This window comes from Anabrus simplex, chromosome 1, assembly GCF_040414725.1.
Source record: "Anabrus simplex isolate iqAnaSimp1 chromosome 1, ASM4041472v1, whole genome shotgun sequence".
Classification (NCBI taxonomy): Eukaryota; Metazoa; Arthropoda; class Insecta; order Orthoptera; family Tettigoniidae; genus Anabrus; species Anabrus simplex.
In genome coordinates this window covers 402,078,525-402,084,524 of record NC_090265.1, presented here as the reverse complement: position 1 = coordinate 402,084,524, position 6,000 = coordinate 402,078,525, and the positions used below count along the sequence as shown (strand labels likewise).

Below are 6,000 nucleotides of genomic sequence, written 5' to 3'. Positions count from 1 at the left end.
TCCTCGTAAAAAAGGACGTGCTCGAGAAGAGGACGACGAATAGACCCTGGTTAAAAGTTTATAAACTCCCATTAGAGAAAAATTCGAACATGCAATGCCATAGTTATTGTCGTCATGGATTCCCACCTCAAGTAGCACTTGGTACTTTATCACTATCAGTGGTATCAAGATAGAGTGATGAAAGACAAACAATAAATGATAATATGCGCGGATCCACTATATAAACTACGTAAGCTGAAGGTCGCTTGTAGTGAAGGGAGATACTGTAGTCAGCTGAGCTCAAAGAACAGCTAACGCGCTCACCGTGGCCGATATCAACAGTTCGAGCATCAAGTGATTCAGGTAAGACGGTACATCCTTTTTGACTAGAACATAATCCATGTGTAATGTGAGCTAGAAGGACAGTGTTGGGGAGAGCCGGAGGGAAAGGAAATGAACAATAAAGATCACACCATAGAGGACTACATATAAGTAGGTGTAGTTAGGCACGGAACACTTGGTATTCACAATCAAATAATGTTTGTGTGCTGAGGAGAATCAAGTGCCATTAACATGATTTCGAGAAAAACTTATCTATTTATCTATGAAATGTTTTCATTCCCCATCCTGAAGGGGTGGGGCGGGCCACCTAGAGATAACACCCTCTCTCTGGCCAAGAGATGCGGGCGGGTTGGGGAGATGTGACTGAAGAAGGAGGTGGGTAAAGGATGTGAATATATAGGAGGTGGGAGGGGAATTGTGCCTATGGCTAAGTATGAATGAATAAGGAGATGAGGTTAAGGATGTGTAGGTTATCTAGAGCTTTATTGACAGATTTACAAATGGTAAATACAATGATGTGATTACAAATACATGTGTTATCAAGATACAAGATATGCGTGAGGGAAGAAGTGAAATGCAATGGAGGAAGTGGAGTTTAGAAGGAAGTGCCGGGGTAGATGTGCAAAGTAAGAAGATGGAGGGAAGCGGTTAGATGGTTAAGAGAAGCGGTGAGAAGACGGAGGAGGTCAAATGTTGGAAGGGGAGAAGGGAGGAAGCCGTTGGGAGGAGCGGGTGGGCATACTGGTAGAGGTGGAAGAATGGGAGAAGGGGTTCTTCGGGGGCGACGAGATGGACGATCTAAAGGCTGGCGATCAGGTGAAGGCGGGGAAAGAGAGGCGCCCACGCGATGAAAATGGTTATGGACACGGACACCGGTGGCGATGAGCTGTTGAACTGCTTCGGATGTAGTCAGCTGGAGGCGTACCATAAAAGTTGGGCCGGAGGCGTTCCGGATCCGAAAGGCTCGTCGGACGGGAACGCCGGCTGCACGGAGTTCTTGGAGGACGTCCCTGTCGGAGAAGTCTGGAAGGATTCCACGGAGCACACAGCTGTACACGGCAGAAGTGGACGGTGAAGGCCGCTGAGTCGGTGATTGCTGTGCGGTGTTAGCTGGCGGTGATGGCGGAGGTGGCGGTGGCGAAACCGCGACAGACGAGGCCGGCGGGTTAGCAGGTACTTGCTGAAAGGCAGGGGGCGCAGAAATAGGGAGAGAGGATGACATAACAGGGGAGGGATGACAAGTGGCAACAGTGGTGATGGGAAGTGTGGAAGGGAGAAGAACGGATGGTTTTGTGGTGGTAATTGTGGTGGTTGTCGGGATGGTGAGAGTTGAGGGGAGAAGCATCGTCTGAAATGGAGGCTCATGGACAGTTGGGACAAGGGTGGGGTTGGCAGAAAGCTGGTCTTCAATGTATGAAGGGGTAGGCATCACTGCATAGATCTGACAGTGAATCGTTGCGCCCGAAGAGTAAAGACGTTGAAGGGCGGCCTCGTCGCTGAGATGAACCAGAATCTGAAGAAGTTGTAGAGGTGAGGCCATCAACCGATAGACATTGTGGACCGGAAGGCCAACGGCACAAAGGTCGTCGAAGATTTCATCTTCGGGGATGGTAGGATACACGCCGGGAATTATGCAAAATGCCATGGTCGTGGGGAAGTCGACCGCCAACGAGGCGTCGAATGATTTGCTAAGTGAGGTCGGCTGAGTAGCAGATATAGGTGAAGGCCACCCGGCCGAACAAAAGAATACTGAAGATAAAACGATGCCCACTTGTAGAGAGATGTGCTCGAACGTATTGTGTGGGTCTTCGAAAAACTGATGAAAATTGGGCACATTCATATGACTGTTTACTTGCCATTGCTTGGCAGTAGTTGTAAGAGCAGGACTTACTTAAGTCTATACAGAATTTGTAGAACACTTAAACTTTAAAAAATTGACTTGAATTTCAATTATTTCATTTTTAACAGATTAGTGATACTGAACTTCATTATTACACACCTATAACTTATTATGCAGTACGGTAACATAGGTGGTTAGTGTGATTAGCTGCCACCCCCGGAGGCCCGGGTTCGATTCCCGGCTCTGCCACGAGATTTGAAAAGTGGTACGAGGGCTGGAACGGGGTCCTCTCAGGGGAGGCCAACAGAGTAGACGGGGTTCGATTCCCACCTCAGCCATCCTCGAAGTGGTTTTCCGTGGTTTTCCTCTTCTCCTCCAGGCGAATGCCGGGACGGTACCTAACTTAAGGCCACGGCCGCTTCCTTCCCTCTTCCTTGTCTATCGTTTCCAATCTTCCCATCCACCACAAGGTCCCTGTTCAGCATAGCAGGTGAGGACGCCTGGGCGGTACTGGTCCTCCTCCCTAGTTGTATCCCCCGACCCAAAGTCTGAAGCTCCAGGACACTGCCCTTGATGCGGTAGAGGTTGGAACCCTCGCTGAGTGCGAGGGAAAGCCAACCCTGGAGGATAAACAGATTAAGAGAGGAAGACGTTAACATAGATTGTATACAACACTTATGAGTTAACAATATGCATTAAAATGTCCTTATTTACCATCATTGTGAGAGTAGCTTTGATATTGTAGTTATGTAAAGAATAATACACATCATTAGTGATTAACCAAAACGAAAATGAAATAATGTATAGCATTATTCAACTTTGAAGCCTCCGTGGCTCAGGTGGCAGCGCGCCAGCCTTTCACCGCTGAGTTCCATGGTTCAAATCCCGGTCACTCTATGTGAGATTTGTGCTGGACAAAGCGGTGGCGGGACAGTTTTTTCTCCGGGTACTCCGGTTTTCCCTGTCATCTGTCATTCCAGCAACACTCCCCAATATCATTTCATTCAATCTGTCAGTCATTAATCATTGCCTCAGAGTCGCCGCTAGATGGGGGCTCCATTCATTCCATTCCTGACCCGATCAAATGACTGGAAACAGGCTGTGGATTTTCATTTTCGTTACTGAACTTTGTTTTGTAATATAAAGTAAACTTCCTTACGTCACGTAAACCTAGGTTAATCTGCATTAGCACGATCTTCATCTTCCGTCTATACAGTAATTCACCTCCTTGGAGAACCGTACATATGCGGCATAGTTCTATATGGCATAAAATAGAACGTGCTTTCAACTTTCGCTCTGTATTCATAACTCGTGTTGTAATGTCTATTGCTCGTGGCTTTACGTCGTACCGACACAGATAGGTCTTATGGCGACGATAGGATAGGAAAGGCCTAGGAGTTGGAGGGAAGCGGCCGTGGCCATGATTAAGGTACAGACCCAGCATTTGCCTGGTCTGAAAATGGGAAACCACGGAAAACCATCTTCTGGGCTGCCGACAGTGGGATTCGAACCCACTATCTGCTGGATGCAAGCTCACAGCCGCGCGCCCCTGACCGCACGGCTAACTCGCCCGATGTTGTAATATCAATTGATTCAGTTTAGTAAAGGACAAACTGCATAAGGAGGCTTAAATTTGTACTAATAATAATAATAATAATAATAATAATAATAATAATAATAAAACAGTGTTTATCTTTCCGATAATTCGACTGCAATGTGTGAAACAAATGCAGAGAAATAAGAAATCATAAATCTACTGTATATAGAATTTTTAAAATGTATACATCATTACAATTTCGTACAACATATTGGATTTTTTACGTTGCGAACATGTTAAATATACTTAATATTTCAAATGTATAAGAGAAGGTACACCAGGGTGGAACAGCACGCCCGGTCAGTAGCTGTAGGTGTGGCGCCTCTCATGTGAATTGGTTATTGCCTGTGTGAGGGGTCACAAGAATAAGTTAAGATATTTAGAGTTATATGGCTGGAGCTCACACTTTTCCTTTTATGCTAATGGCTTTACGTCGCACCGACACAGATAGGTCTTATGGGGACGATGGGATAGAAAAGGGCTAGGAGTGGGAAGGAAGCGGCCGTGGCCTTAATTAAGGTACAGCCCCAGCATTTGCCTGGTGTGAAAATGGGAAACTACGGAAAACCATCTTCTGGGCTGCCGACAGTGGGATTCGAACCCACTATCTCCCGGATGCAAGTTTACAGCCGCGTGCCTCTAACCGCATGGCCAAATCGCCCGGTGGAGCTCACATTAGGCACGGTTTTCCGTCCATGTGAGTGTCCACATAGTAGATTTAGAATTTTATTTATTTTATTTTATTTTATTTTATTTTATTTTATTTTATTTTATTTTATTTTTCATTATTTTATTTTATTTTATTTTCTTCTTCTTTCTTTCTTTCTTTCTTTCTTCGTTTCGGCCTGCTGTGGACCACGTTATTTCAACCGTTTGCATCCTTGAGCTTTAATTCTTCCCCAGTACTCACGCATTCTCGTTCTGTGAGCCTCCTTCCTTTCATCAGTCCACTTCTTGCCTGTTTTCAACTTTGGCCTTTCTTGGAACCTCTTGTATCCCTGGAGCTTTTTCTGGAGAGGAGCACGTTTCTGGATGTTTTCGAGTGTGATTCCTATTTCTTGAAGGTCTTTTTCAACTTCGATAAACCAGGGTCCCTTGGTTTTCTTGTTAAGAAAGTAGGAAAAGATCCTATTGGTTTGTCTCTGTGTGCTCATGCGTTCTATATGGCCATAAAAATTAATCCTCCTTTTCCGAATCGTGTCCGTTGTCCTCTCCATTTGCTGGTACAGATCGCTGTTGTGTCGTCTCCTGTACTCACCATTTTATTTTATTTTATTTTATTTTATTTTATTTTATTTTATTTTATTTTATTATTTGGTTTGAATGGGAGCGTGTATTTGGGCGGAAGCCTGTTATGTTCAGCAAATAAATATTATTACTGACGGAGATTTATAAGAGAAGGTATGGGTTCCATTTTCAGCCGAATACGCTTTCCTGTCCTTTTCGTCTTAAGGCTGGTTTATTGTAGGCTAATATCTGGGGTAGTTACTAGGCCTGTTCAGTGTTCAGTGTAAAGATAGTCTTCCCACAAGATGGACAAAAACTGTTTACACACAAAGAGCAATAGCATCTAGTAAAGCGGCCAGGCTAGTAATTAATATGAACCTACTCATGTGTCATGGAGCTTCTCTCACAAAAACAACGTAAAGTTTTAAAGAAAAAAATATATACTGTTTTGCTTGTGCGCACAGCTTTGAAGGTTATGCTCCAGAATGTCCTTACCGAGAACGGAGTGGGCAGAAACTGTGTTGGAAGGAAAGGGAAGCTTGGAGCTTCCGCTAGTGTATTAAAATAATTAGTTGCAGAAGTCCCAACTGAATACAGACACATTTTGACACTGACACTAGCAACTTTTTTTGAAAATTTGCTCCAGCTGATTTCTCTTGGAATACAGCTAAAGCTCTGCATTGTTGCGGATATCCGGGGATAGTGAATACCCGTGAAAAAGTTAGTGTCTTGGCGGATACAAACCCTATGGCAGTGCTGATAAGTTTGCTGATAATTTCTAAATAATGAAGTTTATTGATTTTCACTCAGGTATACCCTTATTTTTGCTTGTGGTTAGGTGACCTTTGACAGTGATATGGGAGAATGGTAGGGGCTGCGGTTGGCCCGGAAGGACGTGGGTTCAAATCCCCGTCAGGAAGTCGTAAAATTTAAGAAACGATATTTCCACTTCCGGAGCTGCATATAGCCCTGAGGTTCACTCAGCCTACACAAAAAATGAGTACCAGGTTAATTC

General features: G+C 44.6%; 1 protein-coding gene across 1 annotated transcript in view; it reads left to right on the top strand.

Annotated features, from left to right (window-relative positions):
• Window positions 1-247: 247 nt before the first annotated feature.
• The window catches only part of LOC137496924 (esterase FE4-like), a 135,193-nt gene continuing 129,440 nt past the window's right edge, over window positions 248-6,000 (top strand). Inside the window, exon 1 of the mRNA XM_068224989.1 lies at window positions 248-342. The gene's annotated coding sequence lies outside the window, so the exon portion shown is untranslated. The remainder of the gene's footprint in view (window positions 343-6,000) is intronic.